Raw genomic sequence first — 20,327 nt, 5'->3', positions numbered from 1 at the left:
GTGTCCAAATTGCTCTTGTTAATGATTATTATCCAAATTAGAGGCAAAAAAATATCATACTACAGTGAAAAATCGAGATAACTAGTCAGTAAAAACTTTTGTATTCGAAATTCCATGAAAGTTGGTTTATAGGTAAAATTTTAATCCCAAAGATACAAAAATCGATTTAATTTAGCAATTGGGTGAGTTCTTTTGGAGATATAGACCAAAATCATGAGCAAAGAGCTTTAAATTTGAAGCGATTCCGGAGAAAGCTCGAGAAATACTCTTTCAATCGTCAAATGAAATAGTTATAAAACAAGAAAGGCAAGAAGATATTACGAATGACCACGTTTTTTGAAATATCGATTAAGGAAATTGGTCGATATTTCAGAAACTACTCGTCTAATCGTCAAAGAGTCTCTACCTTAGTACTTTTGAGTTAAAATTGCTCTATAAAATCAATTTTACTAAAATCGGAGACAAAATAAATATCTCCGTTTTGCCCTTTGAAAAAATTCAGCAAATTATAAAATTTTATTTCTTTCCAAACTTTATAAAACTTGGTATTTAAGGTTAATTTGACCTAAAAAATACGAAAATTGAGTTCATTTAAATATCCTCAAATAAACAGCAATGATATGTCTTTTTTCGGTATAAAGACAACTTCTTTCTATTAGAAATTTACTCATAGAAGAACAAGTTCACACAATCGATGGTGTTAGAAAATTGATGTAAAAACGTTTATTTGATAAACCATTTTATACAAAACCTACATACTCTCCGTGTAACATCACAACAGTACCAGTGATTTTTGTCACTATAAAGTATAATATATGATGCCAATTTCATAGTATAGTAGTAGCTTTTTCTATTTTCTACCATTTTTTCTGTTATTTTCGTGATGGAGAACATAGGTTTAATATATTTTTGATATATATTTGATACTTTTCAAATAAATCAATGTAGGCCTTAATATATTTGGCCGTGATATAAACATCGAAATACTGTGTTTCGATATTAGGAAGCCAATTTATCCTTCATCCTTGTTCTAGCTCGAATAATTGATGATAATTCTAGCCTACCATAATAATTTTGATTCAAAAAAGGCTCACCTTTATTTGTAAACTACATGGCAAATAACATCTTGTTAAGGCTCAAAGCATCCCTGATTTTTTTATTTACATATATCTAGTTTTTTTAACTTCCCACAGGAAGTTAATGTAATGAGACTGATTTTGAAAATCCCCAATTTTACATATTTTCGCGGTTTCAAGGCCGCAATATCCGAATCAAACCTTTTCAATATGAAGTCTGTGTGTGTATGTATGTATGTGCGTATGTCCGTTCGTATTATTTCGCCTCGATTATCGAACCAGTTATAACAAAAGCATCTGACTGGGCTTATTCGACGCGTAATTGCGTATTTAAGATCTGTAAGAGTTTTCAGCCGAATAAGTTGAGCCACTTTTTAATGGTTAAATAAAAACTAGAAAAAACTGAATAAACAGAATCTGAAAAGTGGATAAAACACATCATTTATCTATGGAGATAATCATCGTTCCAGCTTAAGCTGCAGTAATGTTCGAAGCATAATCTATGATGGCTACCAAGACTTTTTTTAAAATCTTTTTCCCTTTCTAGGAAGTTAGTCGTGTGAACTACAGGGGTCGCACTGACACGAAGTTGTTGAAAACTTTTTTATGGTTTACGATTATTAAAATTCGAATAACCAAAATAAAAAAGAAGAAACATGAAAAGAAAAACTATCCATATTAATAAATAAAATAATATTTTTCATAAAGTAGATTTATTTGAAAAACAAAAAGCTTAATTAAACCTCTATTATTTAAAATAACTTCGTTAAAAAGTATGAGGTAATTAAAAACTTTTTATTAAAATAATATTTGCGTACAACTAAACTAAAAGACGGTAGGTACCTTTACACATATATATCTAATGACCTTATGTTCTTATTCAGTTCGCAACTGCTACATTATGTTATCATGCCATAGAGGAAACCGGGTCAAAAATAGTTAAATCATTTTTGCCAATTATTTCTGTTATATATTTGCTTTTAAGGATGGCATGAACTGAGAGTTTGAGAATTTGATCTAATTTGAAATTTTTTATCTTCCAAAAATTCTTATTTTTATCACTAGCGACACTTCTGATACAATATAGAGTCCCTCCTGAAATCACAATCTTTAAATTTATTTTATTTAAGTTTAGTTAGTAACCGAATTTTAACTCTGCCTGCTGTGACAGATGGAAATTTTCGTGAATTTTTAATATTTTTATTTAAATATTTTCAAAACTCTACGTAAGACGTTTTTATTTTGAAAATTTTAACATGATGCCCGATATTTAATTTATGAAAGTATAATCTATTTACTAATTTATAAATCTATAGAAGCTGGAGCAATTTTGCCGAAAATGTATGGCCTCATTCAACATTTGCTACTCACTACATCTTAAATTTCAATTTTTAATGATAAATTACATACAAACCCTGCGTCAAATTTTTAATTACTAGTAAGAAATTAATTGCATATCAAATTTAATCTATATATTGCCTTATTGTCATATCAACCTTAAGTAACAGAAGTTAACAGAAGACCAAAAATATCCACCCTAAAATGTTTAATATCTACCTCTAAAACTAACATTTAAAACATTCGAAAAGTGAAATGGTAAAATAATTTATAAATTCAAAACAATAATTCTAAAGAACAAAGTCAACTCCAATATTTCAATTTTAATTAAAATATTTCCAAAAATTGTACACAAATAATGATAGCTCTCTAAGTATCCTTTTTATCTCATCTGATGTTCTTGGCCATTATTTTGATATTGATTTAAGAAGGAATGTTATAAGTTTAAAATGTTTATCTGTGCATCTGTGTGTTTCTCAGTGGCATCGTAGCCCCTAAATGGCCGTACCGACTTGATTCAGAACATTTTATAGCTTGGTTTCCAAAAATTGGTTTACAAGGAATAAATCGCATTTGTCGGGGGTTTTTAAATTTTGAAAATTTAACTTATGGGTAAAACACTTGTATTAACTTTCCTCGTTTCGAAATCGTGTCATGGAAGCGACGGAGATTAGTATTCGTTGGAGTTGGATATTGACCTTTTGTACCAAGATTCCCCTACATACATTTTAATTCACACATGTTAGAGCGTTAAAATTATAAATTTTCTTTTTATGATAGATGACTTGTTAAGAAATTATGGTCCGTGCTTGTGCATAAAATTACTACTTCGTAATAAAATATGTATAATACAAGCAAGCAAGCAGTATCCACCTGGATGGAGTATGTTGTTAGTTACCTTTGAGGTAAAACAGTAAAATTAATGTACATAGATACGGTACAGTGTTGTTGTGTACCGGGTACACAATCAAACCTTACTTTAAGTTGAAAGAGGTCCTCTGATATATTTAATAAGTTATTAATATCATTTACAGTAAAACTCATTCAGATTACCGAAAATAAATCAGAAAAAGATGATAGGCAGTCATGGGAACTGCTAACAAATGTGAAAACGTAAAACTTTAGAATAACTGTGTTTATTCGAATTTTTAATAAACAGATGTGAAAACGTAAAACTTTAGAATAACTGTGTTTATTCGAATTTTTAATAAACAGATGTGAAAACGTAAAACTTTAGAATAACTGTGTTTATTCGAATTTTAAATTTATAACCATTAATAATTAAAATTTTATAATTTGAGAATTGAAATTATTGGCATATACTAGTTAAACCCGGCCACTTTTGCTTGATACCAATTATTGGAGGAGCAAATTAAAATAGCCTAGAACCACATTTCACATTTAAAACATGTCAAACTGCAATTTCAGATATCCCCTATTATATGGCAATACTTTTCATACCACTGTTACCTATTGCAAAAATCTAAAGTATATAGAAATATGGAACCTGGACTGAAGTGGAAAAATTAAAAGAAATGAAGGGCCTCTCTGTAGTTTTTATTACTTCCACCTTCATTAGATCCTTGTCAAAATACAAGGCTATTTTCCAAAGACGTATTCTCATCTCTCAAAGAGAAGAACAGATATCTGTAACTCAACCGTTATCGAGGGTTCTCTGTAATAGTCCAATGTAAGTTATGTAATATTCGGATGTTTACTTTTATTTGAAGACCTTTAAGGTTATTGGAATATTTTCAAAAACAAACAAATAAAACTTTTATTTATTTAATTTGACAGAGAATGTCTTTTGAAAATGTTTTAATAAATTCTGAGAAATAATATTGTCAAATAAAAAAAAAATTTTATTAACTACCTCTCTTCGCCAACCATCGCAAAGGCGGTTAAAGTAGTTGATCCCCTCCCAAAAGAGGCAATTTAAGAATTTACCCTATCCATTTTAAATAATTAGCAAATAGTACTATAAAACCTTCGAAGGTAGGATGTTTGTGCAAAATTTCGAAAATATCTCACCTAATAGTTAGGTAAATGAATCCAACTTTGTTCTTGCTGGGTCAAAATTAGTCTACAAATATGTTGGAAGCGATGGAAAACTCAGGTCATACTAACCATAAAAATGCAATCCGATTTTCATATGCATACAAAATTTCAGTTGAGTGGGTGAAATATTGATTACAAAATTTCACGGCATACAAGTGAAGTTAAATTAAAGCTAACATATCAAATATTGAAATAAGTACTGTACCTATTTTTGAATCTTTAACATACGAGATCGGCTTAAGATTTCCGTTAAAACAAAAAAGTTTTTACGATTTTACATCGAAAACCTTTTTCCGAAAGTTTTATAGATCGTATGGAAATGTAGTACACTTTTACTTCCAAGTAGAAAATTAATACTTAAAACAGGAAAACCATACTTTATATATTTAATTAAAATAGTCACAAATTAAATTATGAACATTCCGTCAAATATATTAAAGACACTTTAAAATGTAAGTTTTTAGAGTTTAAAGAGAATTTTTAAAACTTAATTTAATGTTTTTAATTACTTAATTAATGTTCTAAAAAATACTTACTTCTTTTTGTACGTAAAAATTTACATACGAATGCCATTTGAGAACGAAAAAAATATTTAGGTAGCTTTTTTTGTGTTATTTGTTAAATATATTCAATACGCAATCACTGGCTTTTATTTGTATACATCTGGGAACTATTCGACTGGAATGTATAATCATTTTCATGTTTGGGATTCTTGCAGGAACGTATTTTACAAAATAATGATATTTATAATGTTTATTGTAAGTAATATTTTTCATTTATCATTGATCTAAGGATTCATTTATTCTATTTTTAACTTTTTAGAGGAATTTAATGTAATGGGGCCGATTTTGAAAATCTCCAGTTTTACGCAGTTTCAAGGCCGCAACATCCGAATCAAACCTTTTCAATGTGATGTCTGTGAATGTGTGTACACTATGTTCGTTCGGATTCTTTCGTCTCGATTATCTCGCGAATCAGTTATGACATTAACACATGACTGGGTTTATTCAACGCGTAATCGCGTATTTAAGAACTGAAAGAGTTTTCAGCAGAATTAGTTGTTTTAATGATAATAAAAAAAAAAAAACACTGAACAAACACAATCTGAAAAGTGGATAAAACACAACATTTATCTATGGAGATAATGATCGGTCCAGCATAAGCTGCAGTACATGTTCAAAAAATAATCTATGAAGGCTAACAACAACTTTTTTAAATGTTTTTTTCCCCTCTGGGAAGTTAGTCGTGTGCTCTACAGGGGTCGCCCTCACACGACTTCAATACCACACCGACTATGTACTGCCAATTTATTAATTTTGGCGTCGGAGTTGTTAAAAAAGTTCTGAAAATGAGTTTCTCGTGGACAGCCAATATAATCTAAACTAACCTCCACTCGTTTGGAAGATTGATCAAAAACTTTCTTCAATACGTACCTGGACACATCCGGAAACGTACAAAGAAACAAATAGAGACAGATTAATATTAAAATAAAATGCGTAATAATTTTATTATTACAGTTAAAAGTTTTTAATAGTTTTACAGTCGGTTAAACATTGAACAACATATTGTTAAAACCTTACGGTTATATATCTATTACAAATAATAAGAGTAAATATAGAATGTATACAGAGTGATCCAAGTTATAACATCCGAAATTCAATAAATGATTTTATTCTTATTAATTGAACTCAAAAATAGCATCTTAGTACATTTTTATATCTCGAAAATGGTGAATGAAGTCATTATCTTATGTCCCGTAGTACTCATTTCTAAGTTTCTTTTAACTTAACTCAAAATAAAACTATCTTGTAATGCGAAGTGCTGGTAGCGTCAGACAAGATTCATTTTTCTAATAAATTTGATTCTTAAATACTAAGGTTCCTTATTATACCATTTTTCAGTAAATTGTTTTATATAATTTGGCTCTAGATACAATTTAAAATCATAAATCGTGCATAGAGGAAGACATTCAAAGTTTAAAAGCTCTCTCGAATGCGACTTCCATTCGCAGTTAGTGTTAGTCACATTTGTATTTCGTAAAATAATTCATATATCACAAAGTTTAATGAGCAAATCTTTTAAATATCAAATTCCTCTGTAGAGAGGGATACATGTAGAATCAATCATAAAACTATACTAAAACTGTTAACATAACAGTTTTATAAGACTAAAAATACAAAGAATATTGGGTCAAACGTAGTGTCAGTCACATATGGAATCACCCAACTATAAATGGATTGAGATATTGTGATTGTTTTAACATTATCTACCATTTAATGAAGTTATGCTCTAATAATTTAGATCATCCTGTATACATATTTTTTTAAGGATATTTTCTTTGTTTTAACCACCCTCTCTCACTCTTACTTTTCCTGTTCGTTTTTCTTCTACTCTGCATAAGTTTGACAGATGATATCTTCTTTTGTTTTGTGTCGACCAACCAGATATCGTTACCGTTACGCTCATCATATCACATTTTATGAACAGACAGAAAAAAGAAAAACTTTATTTTTATTTTATTGTTATTCAAACATTTACAATTATTTCTTGAAAAATTTTGTTATGTGAGTTGAGTGTGTCCTTTGTTTGAATAGGTCTTTATTGGAAACAAATACTTAGGATATACACGTGGGTAAAGAAATCAGATAACTCGGTTCACTAAATAGTACAGTTAAACATGTTACAAATAAAGGAAAATTACAGAAAGCACACGCATTTTGTTAAAACCTCATGAAATGTGTTCCTTTGAACGTCAAACTTCATTGGTAAGGCATGACTTTGTGGTGGAAATCTTTCTATTTATTAATAAACAGTAAATTGTTAATTCAATGAAACGGTTAATGTTAAAGTTGACTTACAAAATTAATAAATAAGCAACTTGAATTACGTTTACGTTATACATGTAAAATAGTTTTCGATTATTTGACAAACACTTAACATTTAAGTCATACAAGTTGCCTATTTAATAATTTTTTAAGTGAACTTCAACATTGATCGTTTCAATTAATTAACAATTTATTGTTTATTAACAAATAGAAACATTTGTAGCACTTACTCATGCCTAACTTATGATATTTGATACCTTAGAAACACATTCCATGAGTTTTTAGCGAAATGTGGGCGGTTTCTTTCATTTTCCTTTATTAGCCGATTTTTGTAACATCTTTTGGTGGAATAACACTTACTTCCTTTTCTGATATTATTTATTCGTTAATATACTTTCAAATTGGAAATTCCTATCATATGCTTTTTTGTATCTCGATAAATTTCGTACTATGTTTGAAATAAAATATAGTCTATCATTATCATTTCTGAAGGGTTTAGCGATTCAATTTTTCTGTCCATAAGTATACCAATTATACTTAGAATACTAAAATAACTTCAATTGCTTTTTTTACAAATAATACTTGAAGTTTTTTTGTATCTTTAATCGTAAAACTTTTTTAAAACTCGTGTGGGTATGTAATTATTTCCAAAATTTCTTTTCGATACCCTTGAATAATGTTTACTTTGCTTTTCTATAACCATTTTCTTGGAATTATTTGGCAAATTAAATACTATCTTTTGTTTTATTATCTAGTTTTTAAAGACAATATGACGACAATGTTGTGATTGGAAATTTTCTAAACTTTTACATAGATTGTGTAAGTATTTCTACCAATGAAAATAACTTTCCAAAGGGGAGTCATTCTAGATCTTCGCTACTTTTAAAAAATAAAAAGAAAAAAATCTTTAATTATCGGGCCAAAAAATTATCACTAAAAAGATTGAACGAAATAACAAAGCTCAAACAAAATTTATATTGGAAATCATTTTGGTTGGATTGATTTTATTAGGTGTGAATTGTGATGTTTCGTTTCGGGGTAAATTTGTTTATTATATTTTCGCCATTTTGATATTTTTATTTACACATCAAGTTTTATATACCAAAAAAAAAAAAAAAAAAACACCCAATTGTAACGGAATAATTTGATTTTCGATTGTGTGTATATGCGTAAATTTATCGAAACAAATATAGGAAATAATAACGCTGCAAGGGTTTGTTTTTGTATTATGGAACAGAAAGGTTAGCAAAAAAGTTTCCTCTGTTAACTTTAATCTAACGTTGGAGTAATTTTTGCCCAAATTTGAAAAATTAAAAGTAAATCTTATTAGGACATTTTGAAACCAGTCAAAGAGGAAGATTTGAAAACTAAATTAAAAGTTGCATTTGGGTCTGTTTTTGAAAGGTCTCCGGTTTTCCTGACCTACGTCTATTTGTTTTATTATGCTAACGCCCCAATTTCCAAACTATTCGTAAATTAAAATATTGTAGGTTATACTGAAATGAAGCCACTCACGAACTTTCGTGAGTGAAAATTTCTCAACCAAAAGTATTTTTATTGTCACATACGAAGGCTTTTGAAATTTAAACTTAACTGATACAAAAAATAATGAAACTAGTTGATTTATAGGTATTTTATGCATGATTTAGCTTATACTATTTTGTGAGTATGTTGCACAGATTTTTGTACGCCACTCGGTAGAAAAATGTATGAGAATTTTATTTTTTCCCGATATTTATTATATTATATATACAATTTTTTTCTATATACTGAAACCAGGTGCGCTTTATTGAGGTAGTCAAAAAATATCGATATAAATAATAGGATCCAAAAAAAATATCGGTTGGTAATATACATATTGAGTGGTCGAGAAAAAAAAATCCCATACGAAAAATTCATTCAATTTACCACATAAATAAATTTTCATGTAGAATATTCTTTTGATAAAAAAAGAAAAATTTATTTATTTTCTAAACATAAACTTGCAGTATAGAAAAAATAATACAAAAATCTGCGATTATTTATTGTGGAAATGTACTAACATACTTTTCTAGATTGTGTTACTGTTGGATATATTTTAAGAGCTTGAGTTTCAGTTTCCAAGTTATAAATGTAGGTATGTGTAATCTTAGCAGTTCAGGGTATATAAGTTATATATTAGGGAAGGGGATAAAATTAAATGAAATAAGAACCAAAAATTAATAAAAATAAATAAAAATAACTTCAGATAGTTTAGGAACTGACATAAATTTTTAGATAAAATTTCTAATCCTCTGCTATTTGGTGAGTTAGTAATTGAATATAGGATAAAGTTTTGGTTTTTTTAAATTTTGTTAGTAGTCCAGCCCTTCCAGAGATATTTAAATAATGTAAAATGTAATTTTTTACAGGTAACTCAATAGCACCTACGAAAATGAACAAGACCTACGATATCTCAAAAACAGTTGGGCTCTCAGCCAAGGTTGGAGCGAAAGTCTTATACCCTTTCAACTAATTTAGAAAACTGTAGATGGCATTTTTTGACAAAAAAAAATCATTCCAGCTCCTTCGAACTATCGATTAAATCAGTCTTTACTTTAACCGATCTCTTTTTAAAGTGAAATTGGTTTATTTATTTGGTCCCTTTTTAAAAACTGGCAAAAGTAAGTTGGGAAGTAATGAAAATTGGGAATTCAGTTTTTCGATGATTTGTTTGCATGTAAGATATCAGAGACGTATACACACATTCTATCGTATTTCAGGAGGTTAAAAAAAAGATCGAGAAGTTTCGTGGGCCAACCGGTAAGAACTATATTTCTTTCGTACCTTGGTACATTATAAATAAACATTATTTGTCGAGTCACCCTGTACTCTTACGAATCTTATTAGGGTCATGTATGTTGAGTTACTATCGTTACTTTTCGATAGTGTATACACTCTTCTGCTATACTAACATGACGTTGGCTAATATAACGCTAACGTTATTTAGTTTTTTCTAAGAAATAGAGTACAGTAGAATTCAAAATATTCTAAGTCAATTATTTTTTCAAATTTTTAGGTATCTCTTCTAATCATTAAGTTTTAGGACTCTTTCAATCGCGAAAATGATAAATTTGACTGTAATTTATGAAGAAAATTCAATTTTCACGATCTGAAATTAATTTTCGAAGCATATTTTGATTCAAAAATGACGAGCATGTGGTTCGTTTAGTGAGATATGGTCCAAAATCCTGTACTGAAAGCGTTAATGTCGGAGTAATATTGGAGATATCTCGAAAAATACTTAAATAACCATCAAATAAGCTGGTTTTATATGTTTGTGGGTCTTTATTATGCTAAGTAATCCAAAAACATGAGTTCATTTTGTTAATAAACGTCCCATATAATGTTTGCAATGAAGAAATATCTACGAGATGTGACCCATCGTCCAGGATTTCAACCTATATCTCAGAAACTATATGTAAAACTGTCAAAAGAAACCGAATTTTAGGTCTGTTTGATCAAATTTACCCTAGAAAATGATTTTTATCCAAATCAAAGGCAAATTAATTTTGATTTAAATTCGATTCTGATTTTGTCCGATTTTCTCAAGGTGGTGTACCCCTTTGAAAAATTGAGAAAATCACAAAAAAAAAATTGTTGTTTTTGAATTTGATGAAACTTGTTTGAAAACTTAAGTTTGATCGAAAAAGTACAAAATTAGCTTTATTTTACGACTAGGTGAGTAAAATATCGCCTTAAATCGTGTACCAAAGTCTTTAACCTCGAAACGATTCTAGAACGTATCGTTGAATGAGCTAAACAAGTATGTTTGGAGGCCTTAATAACCCTTAATATTCATAAAAATTACAGTTAAAAAGTTTGTTTCATTGGATCGTCCAACTTACACAAGTTTTTAAGAATAAGATTTTTTTTAAAGTTACTAAATAAAAAAACATCTAGGAATTGATATTTTTCATAAAATTTTTCACTAATAGAACTCTACTGTTTTCCTGTACAACAATTTTTCATCAAATGGTTTCAAGTTTCAAGTAAACATATAACATAAAGTAAAAATATTGGTATCCAGCTGATTCGATTACCTTAAAGTCTGTGTTTTCTTCGTCTCTATCCTTCTACATCTTCATGTTCGGTAAAGTAAGTAACAATATTTGTTGTTCATCACACAGGAGACAAAGTAGATATTTCGTTCACAGTGTTAGTAGAAATCATTACCATGTCTTAAGGACGTACGAGCGCCAGGGACAATTTTGGATAGAAGGTTTGATTTTTTTTTATATGAAGTTGGACTAAGTCTAAACCAATTTTGATAATTTCAGAGTGGAGAACCCCCGATTATTTAAATAAATAAATGAATTTCTCCAAAACTTGTCTGTGGAAATTTAAAAAAAAACTATTTAAAACCTTAATTAATTATTGAAAGCAAAAACCCGTTGTGCCCAACTAATTAAGGATGTATGAGCACGGTAGTGAGGACACAAATTAATTAAATAAAAATTTTTTCGCTTTCGATATTTCGAAAACTAAGGCAGATATAAAAAAATTTTATTCTTACTTTTCGTCTACATTCATGAAGTTAAAATCAAAGTCAAAGTCAAAGTCAAATTATTTCAACCCTAAATCTAAAATTGCCTTGGAGCTTGTACTACCTTAAGTAAAAATTTCAAAGAGCATAAAATAGAATCATCATTCTTACTTTGTGTAGACTGTCACATGGTATAAAAAAAATGTACGCACATGATGCACTTTTGAAATCACGGGCCTGTTTCGGAATTGATTTCCCTTAAATATATTTTGACAACTATTAAGCATATGATGAGCATAACAACAATATTCGAATCAAAGGATCAAAATTTATTTCAAGAAACAAAGCATATCAATATCAATGATATTTTGGAAATATTTGGATCTTTGGAGGAAAAAAACCGAGCATTTACGTGAAAACATGCCCAATATTGTCTCTCCGTGGTATCGTTTTAACATGTTGGTTGTATCAAGTTGATACTTTTTTTTGATGCCATGTGACGGTCTAGTATGTCTGCAGTAAAATGATGTTTGTGCTAAAATATATTTTTATACTTTACTTGTGTGTACTGAAGCAGTGTTTTTGACAAAAATTTGATTTGATATTTTGTTTGTGAGACAAAAAGCAGCATTGAAAAGTGAATTTAAGCAAATAGAACCGCGTACCACCAACGTGGGAAAGATAATTAACAATTGAACAGTGACCTGAATGTTATGAAAATAGCTTTAGCACAATATGTAGACAAAATATCATAAAAAAACAATGCTAGATATGAAGAAAAATACACTCGAGCGGTGAACAAGCCCACCTAGTCTAATTTTTGGCAATAGAGCTCTAAATAACTAAGCTAAAGTGCTTACAGCAGTTGCCAGTTTTCGAGCTTAGCTAAGGTTTGGTTAGGTAAGTATGACTGTCCTCGAACGAGACACACTAAGACCATACGATCTTTGTGATAACAAAATGTGGCTTGACGAATCAACTACTCTGAATGAATCATTTGGAATTGTTTAAGAACAGCAATAATACTTTGACGTCAACGGACTTCAGTTGAGAGTGGTTGTCAAAACAAGATTGACGCAAATGAGTCCATCTCCTCATGGCAAGAGCTGGGAAGGGACACAGAAGATATAATTTACCGCTGCCTGAATTCGTACTCGCGACCTCCCAGTCAGTAGACAAAAGGTTCAAGGCGATTGAGCCTCTACCCGCTCCGCCACTGTGCCTGTTTGTAAGAATAAAGTTCGTGTTGTGGCTAAGAGCGGTTGCGTTAACTAACCCAAGATGCGTGCCAGTAATACAACCAAATTTCTGCCCGGTAGATTAAAATAAGATTGTTTATAAAATATAAAATAAATTAATATATTATTTGTACCTTTTTTTAACCGACTTCAAACAAAAACGGAGGAGTTTATCAATTCGACTGTATTTTTTTTTTTTTTTTAATGTTTGTTACCTCATAACTTTCGACTGGGTGAACCGATTTTGATGATTCTTTATCTGTTTGAAAGCTGGTGCTTCCCGTGTGATCCCATTTCATTTTGGTAACAACGGCATCCATGAGAAAACCATAAAAGTCTTAAATTTTGATTAAATATGCACGGCAAGAGGACGAATAACTCAATTTCAAGCCAACCGATTTCGATGATTCTTTTTTAGTGACAAATTAGTTAGTGTACTTCAGATTCACTAAAAATCACAAAATTAAAAAAAAACTTCTAACAAAAAGAAAACCGACTTCAAAAGAAAAACTTTTCCAAAATAAATTAATATGCACTAAAAAGTAAAAAATAACGAAAATATAATGTAATTAAAATTATTGTTATTTTTGGAGTCGGTGTCACCCAAGCTAATGTAGCGAACTGTTCTGTCAAAGTTGTTTCCTTGGCTGACACCGACTCCAAAAATAACAATAATTTAAACTACATTATATTTTTTACTTTTTAGTGCATATTAATTTATTTTGGAAAAGTTTTTCTTTTGAAGTCGGTTTTCTTTTTTGTTAAAAGTTTTTTTTTATTTTTCATGATATGGTTAATTAAATTTGAATTTTAATCCCTTATGTTTTACATTTATAATTAAATTTAAATATATCCATAGAATCGTTAATGAATTAATGTATGAAAAATAATTATAATATGATTAGTAAACCGCTTTAGGCATACTAAGCGGGATGTTACCTCTCTGGTGCAGTATTATTAAAATTCATAAACCAAACATCATTTGCATTTACATCATTATTATTGGTTTATTGATTTTCTTTTTAATCCTACAAATAATAAATGAATATTAAATGAATGCTTTTTAGTATTTAAAAAATTTCTACATTCATTTAACCCGTCAGCACTCGTAAACCGTTCGGTAATCTTTAATTGCGTGATGAAATATTTACTCACGTGTTTTGAACATGCGTCAAATATTTCACTCGATAAATATTTTTTAACTTTATAAATCATAACCTCTTCATAATTTTATATAAATTTATTTTTTAATGGACTAGCAAATTAAAAATAGTTTGTTTATGTGATTATTGAATGATATTTGAGAGTGAAAATATTACAGCAGAGAAATATTCTAAATAATTAAATTCATTACAACTAATTTTAGTCTAAGATCCCAATTAGGATCGACCTTCACCCATCTGTTTACCGAATGAAAGTTATTTTTTATGAAATATAAAATGTTAACAAATATCCCTGCAATGGGTTGCCTAAAAAAATGTGGTCAAGACTACTTTTAGTGAAAATATCAAGAGTAAAATTTTTTGAAATTTTTCACTGACTTACATATCTAACGAATATTGATCATTGATTATTGATTATTGATTGCCTCTTTTCGTTCACTATTTTCGCATTTATACAAGTTGTGAATAGTAATTACGTTCATCTGTTAATTCATTGCCTCACATATATAAATAAAGATAATTTTATTGCAAATACGGTGCTATATGATTGTCCACAAAATATCAGTCAAAAAATAAAGTTTACAAGCTTTCCAAGTTTTGATATTTTTATTAAAAGTTGTCTGGACCATATTTTTTAGGGCAACCCACAACAGGGATATTTGTAAATATTTTACATTTCATAAAAAATAACTTTCATTCGGTAAACAGATGGGTGAAGGTCGACCTTAATTCGGATCTTGTACTATTTCCTAAAATTTTTGTCACAAGTTTTCTTAATTTAGTGAGTACGACTTATATTAAAATAACGAAAGTACACGACTGGAACTGAAAATTGTTTATTTTTCAATAAAAATGAAGCCATTATTCAAAAATATGATTAATTAACAAATCTGTAAATAATTATTTTAATCCATATATTTATTATGCTTATTAAATTATTTATTTTTGTTATTAATTTTATGTAATTTAATTAGTTTACCTTTTCATTTTTGTATTATTTTATTATGAAACTATATAATTCAATATTATTATGTTATTTTTATACTAGTTGATTGAGTTAGTTTAATTAAAAGTTCGAAGATTTAATCAGCAAAAGTATGAAATAAATACGTCCAACATTTTTTTTTTTTAATTGTAGTTTGTGTAGAGAGCCCATTTGAAGTTAAATTTTCAATTGATTTGTAGACTCAATTCACGCAATCTTATAAACTAAGGGATGTATTAAAAATTTTAAATTTTGTGCAGATTAAGTCATTTTTTGATAGCAGGCAGGGACACGAACTAAAAACCAGGTTAAGCGTTAGAAAAAAAAGTGATATTCGTGTACAAGTCAAAAAAATTGTACTGAGGAAAGAAGAAACATGCAGTAAAATATCTAATAATGAGTTTTCGAAGTCGCTGATTATGATAATAATGTCAAAATTCGTTAATATGTAATTATCAGGTTTTTCACGTATACGGTGGAGTCTCGATAATCGTAACACTCGATAAACGTCCAGTATAACAAAATTTTTTGGCCATTCGCAGTTCCTACACCTCTCTCGTCAATGTTTGTTTGTATATACATCTAATATGATTCATTGTAATGATTCTAAAAACACGATAGCATTACAATAACATGTTTTTGGTTCATTTGTCGCTTAAACACTTCAATTGCAATGGTGTTTTTGCGATGTTTCATTTAATTTATAATGAATTTTTCTATACAATCTCAGTAATCGTAATAAATCCATTTATCGGAACACTCCTGGTTTTTATAGAATCCCGATTATCGAGGCTCTTCCATGAATTACTAATACTGACATCGTACAAATATTTATAAATATTTTTATTTTCAGCCTTCGGGGTCAAACATTTACTGTTAATCTGTACAAATATCATACGGGTATGTGCATAAAAATATAAATATGTATATGAATGCATATTTGACATTACACTTTAGTATACGTTGCTACCGTTAACATTAGCAAAATATCAATCTATTATACAACATTGCATAAATACTCACTTCGTTCAGAATGGATAGATTTAAAAATAAGTATCATGTCATGAGATATTACAACATATCTTTAATCGCAGTAAGAAAAATTTGAGCAGTAAGTCGACTTTGAATGCAGTTTTCGACATTCGATTCGTTAATAGTGATGAAAATGATTCCAAACTTGTTTTTGGGGTCGCTTAGCATGAATATCGCAGATTTGATCTTCGAGGTACTTAGTGCCCAGGGTACTCCAATGTAACAATCTTGAACAAATTTCCCAAAAGCTCCAGCAGACGACGGGGCTACCGTTTACTCTGGGCACCAGGTACCTCAAAGACCAATTCTGACGCGATATTCTTGTTCAGCAACACCGAAAACTCCCGAGTAACAAGTTAAGAGAATTTAGTATATTTACGGTTAATTTAAAATGCATATTATTTACACAAATTACAAATTTTTAATTTTTTATAAATAAATTTAAATCACATAATTTCTTGACGCTCTAAAGAATCGAAAGACAAAATTTGCTTTCTCATCCGACTTACGGTTCAACTTTTTCGAACTTTGACCATTTTAGTGTTTCACTTCTGCGACCACTTATTTGAATCCTTCGGGCTTGAAGTCTCAGCTCCCTTAATATAAAATGGCGTTGGGCTAAACTAAAGAGTGACGGTGTCATATGTATATTTTTATTCATATATATTTTTTAGAATTTTGAAATAAATATTTTGTGTACTAACAAACATACCTTGTGTAATAGAATATATGGTCAATATTCTAGGGAGAGATTTAGCAAGTTGATATGTAGGGCTTTCCTTTGACACTTTAGGTGAGCCCAAAGGAAAAAACTCTTAACGTGGTGAAAAAGATGATGCAAGTTTATATAGCTACATTATAATAGATGAACTGAAAAAATACGCAAACTTATTTGAAAAATTACTTCACTTATAGAAAGCTTGATTAGCAGCGAGTAACATGGCTGTTTTCAAAAAAAATTCAAAAAAAAGGGATCTGCATCAAAAAATTTAAAATTGATGTAACTGTGAACAAAAGGTAGATAAGTGACGACAAATAAAGTGAATACTATAACACAATAATCTTTGTATTATAAAATTTATTTCTAGTATAAAAAAATATTTTTAACAATATCGGTATTATAATAATATATTATGACATCTTGGGACAGTTTAAAAAAGCCACATTCAAATAATTTTTAACACCGAATTTGACAGATATTTGATACGGTATGAATATTTTCAAGCATCTATGCCATCGAAGGAGGGTGTTTTCTAGCACATGTTCCGCATACAAAATTATAATTTCGATGTATCCTTTTTTCATTATTTGAAGTATTTACCATATGTTCTGGTACACCCAATGAACACAATTATTCCAGCCAGTAGTCAAACCATACATTTAATAAAATAAAAGCATAATTTTCATTTACATAATTATATTTATTTAATAGAAGTTTCTAGGGATTTAATATTTACATTATAGTGATATTTATACATGTTGGTAATATAAATATCACTAACTATGTTACATATAATTGATAATATGTACCTTTTTTATATGACTGACTAAAAAATATTGAAGTTAACTATATTAGTTTATAATTAATTGTAAATAAATAAACTATACTAATCAATAATTTATATTATTTAACATGAAGTCGAACTGTACACCTTTAACTGTTTAGGTTAATTTAAATATAAGGTGGGGTAGAAAGTGCATGAAAATTAGTATGCAGAAGGTTTTTGGAGCGAAAAATCGATCAAGGTAGTTTTCATTTTAGAAAACGTCGATTTATCCGTGTTTTCAGGAAAACTGAAACTTTGACTGCAAAATATGATTCTTCCTGACATCTATTGGCGACAAACTAAAATACATTCAAAATGATATTTGTGTAGAGACATTTTCAATGGTTCTTATATTAGTGATAATATTTGGGCCTTTTTAACTAAAAAAATACCAAGTAAAGCTCGATCATCCAGGTACTAAAGAGCTTATTAAATGAGCTACAAACTAGTTGGATCAAGCAACTAATTTTACAATTTAGGCTGCTAATCAAATTTGATTAATATAATTAAAAATGTATTTTATAATTCACTTGAAAATACAATTAAAGTAATATTCTTAAATGAATAAAATCAATAATTTAAAACCCAAATTGTTAAACGATGTAATACTTTTCATACGACTGCTATCACAAGGTCGAAATTATTTTTACGTACTTGAAAAGTGAAAAAAGTACAAGCTGAAAGAAAATATGCCCTTAACATGGCAGCAGGTAAACATTTTCTTGGTTTAAGAAAATATTTACTAGAAATAGTTAAATTTTTTAGCAGCTAACTTTTTATTTTCTTAAACGAAGGTAGTTCCTTTGCTTGAACTTTTGTGAATCCACTTTTCGGCAGAATTTAACGAATATATTTCACAAGCTATGTTTACTGATATTAAGTAATTTCTTTTATTGTGTAGAAAATAAAAATTAAGCCTTAATATTTTTGAGGCTACGGTAGTCTATGAAAAAGTTTCGATTTTCAGGGTTTCTACTTTATTTCCATGGCATTTCAAAGTTGTCACAGATATAATAGCACACATATTTTTTTCGTAATTACATATTATAATATTTTGTCGTATACATTCCACACGTATTACATAAAAGTTCTATTATTATATTCACTCAAAAAGAACTGTAACCAGCGCCAGCTATAGTTCAACTCAGCACAATAATAAATACTTGTAATTCGTAAAAGCTTTTTTAATTAATGTGATAATTCATATTAAATATTACCTACAATTAAAATTTTTTACATTACGAAAAAAATTTTTTAATAAAATTAAAAAAATTAAAATTGTATACCGAATGTTTACGGAAAATTCACCAAAAGTAACTTCATGTGTTTGCATATATTAAGAAACAAATCGTTTACTGAGAAATATAATTAACACTGCAGATACTACTTGATAAAGCTCGTGAACCCCAGAGGAACGGAAAGAACTTAGCTTCTAGGGTATATCTAGATGAGAGAAGCATTTCCTACACTATAATTTTACAAAAACTCTAACTCTTAACTGTACCTTAAGGAACTGTAACTTGATTTCATAGACTCTTGTTTTATGACAGTGATATGAATTAATTTAGAAAACTATTTTCTTATTAGACACAAGGTATTCGACATACTGACACTCCCTTCTGTACATTTTTTTTTTGTAAATTCAAGCCATCCTTAAAACAAAGTAAGTTTATATAAATACCATATTGTTAGTAAATTCCATTTTAAAATTATGATTTTTTTCGTTTTTTAAACATAAAAATTCCGTACTCAGTTACTTCCAATTTAATCTATTTAATATGTTTGTGTACTCTTATTCATAATCGATACTATTGTCGCTATAATGTTCTTCTAACGAAAATGGACTAAGCCAATTTATCAATTAATAACAGAAATCATATCCAAATTTTATCCAATTTTGATAAACCAAGTATGTTATCCTACTAAACTTTAAAATTAACCTAGCTCTAATAGGTTTCAAGAAAGTGGAGCCATGTTCCCGGAATTATGCATATAAGTAATAGCTACGGAAAAATTGACATCACAACTGAAAAGAATGGCCCAAAATTAGTGGGTTTCAAAAAAAATTCCAATAAGATCGGATCAAATTTGTCTGTATTATAAAAAAAGTCGAAATTTTTAACTTTATGACGTCATCAGAATCCAAAAAATTTAATTTTGCTCTATCACATCCAAATTTTATCCAATTTTGATAAACCAAGCATGTAATCCTACTGAATTTGGGCCATACTTTTGAAATTTGTGATCAAAATTAACCTAGCTCTAATTGATTTCAATAAAGTGGAGTCCTGGTCCCGGAATTATTCATGTGAGTAATAGCTAACAAAAAATTGATATTACAGCTGAAAACAATGACCCAAAATTAGTGGGTTTCAAAAACCCATCCAATCAGATAGGATCAAATTTACCTGTGTTATCAAAAAAATCGAATTTTTTTATTTTATTACGTCATCAGAATCATAAAAAAATTTCTCGAAAAAATCATTTAATTCGCTCTTTTTTCTCCATATACCACAAATAAATTCATTCCTGTATAAAATTCCAGAACTGAGAAAATATAA

This window comes from Chrysoperla carnea, chromosome 4, assembly GCF_905475395.1.
Source record: "Chrysoperla carnea chromosome 4, inChrCarn1.1, whole genome shotgun sequence".
Classification (NCBI taxonomy): Eukaryota; Metazoa; Arthropoda; class Insecta; order Neuroptera; family Chrysopidae; genus Chrysoperla; species Chrysoperla carnea.
The sequence above is the reverse complement of the archived record's forward strand: the minus strand, read 5'-3'. Positions refer to the sequence as shown.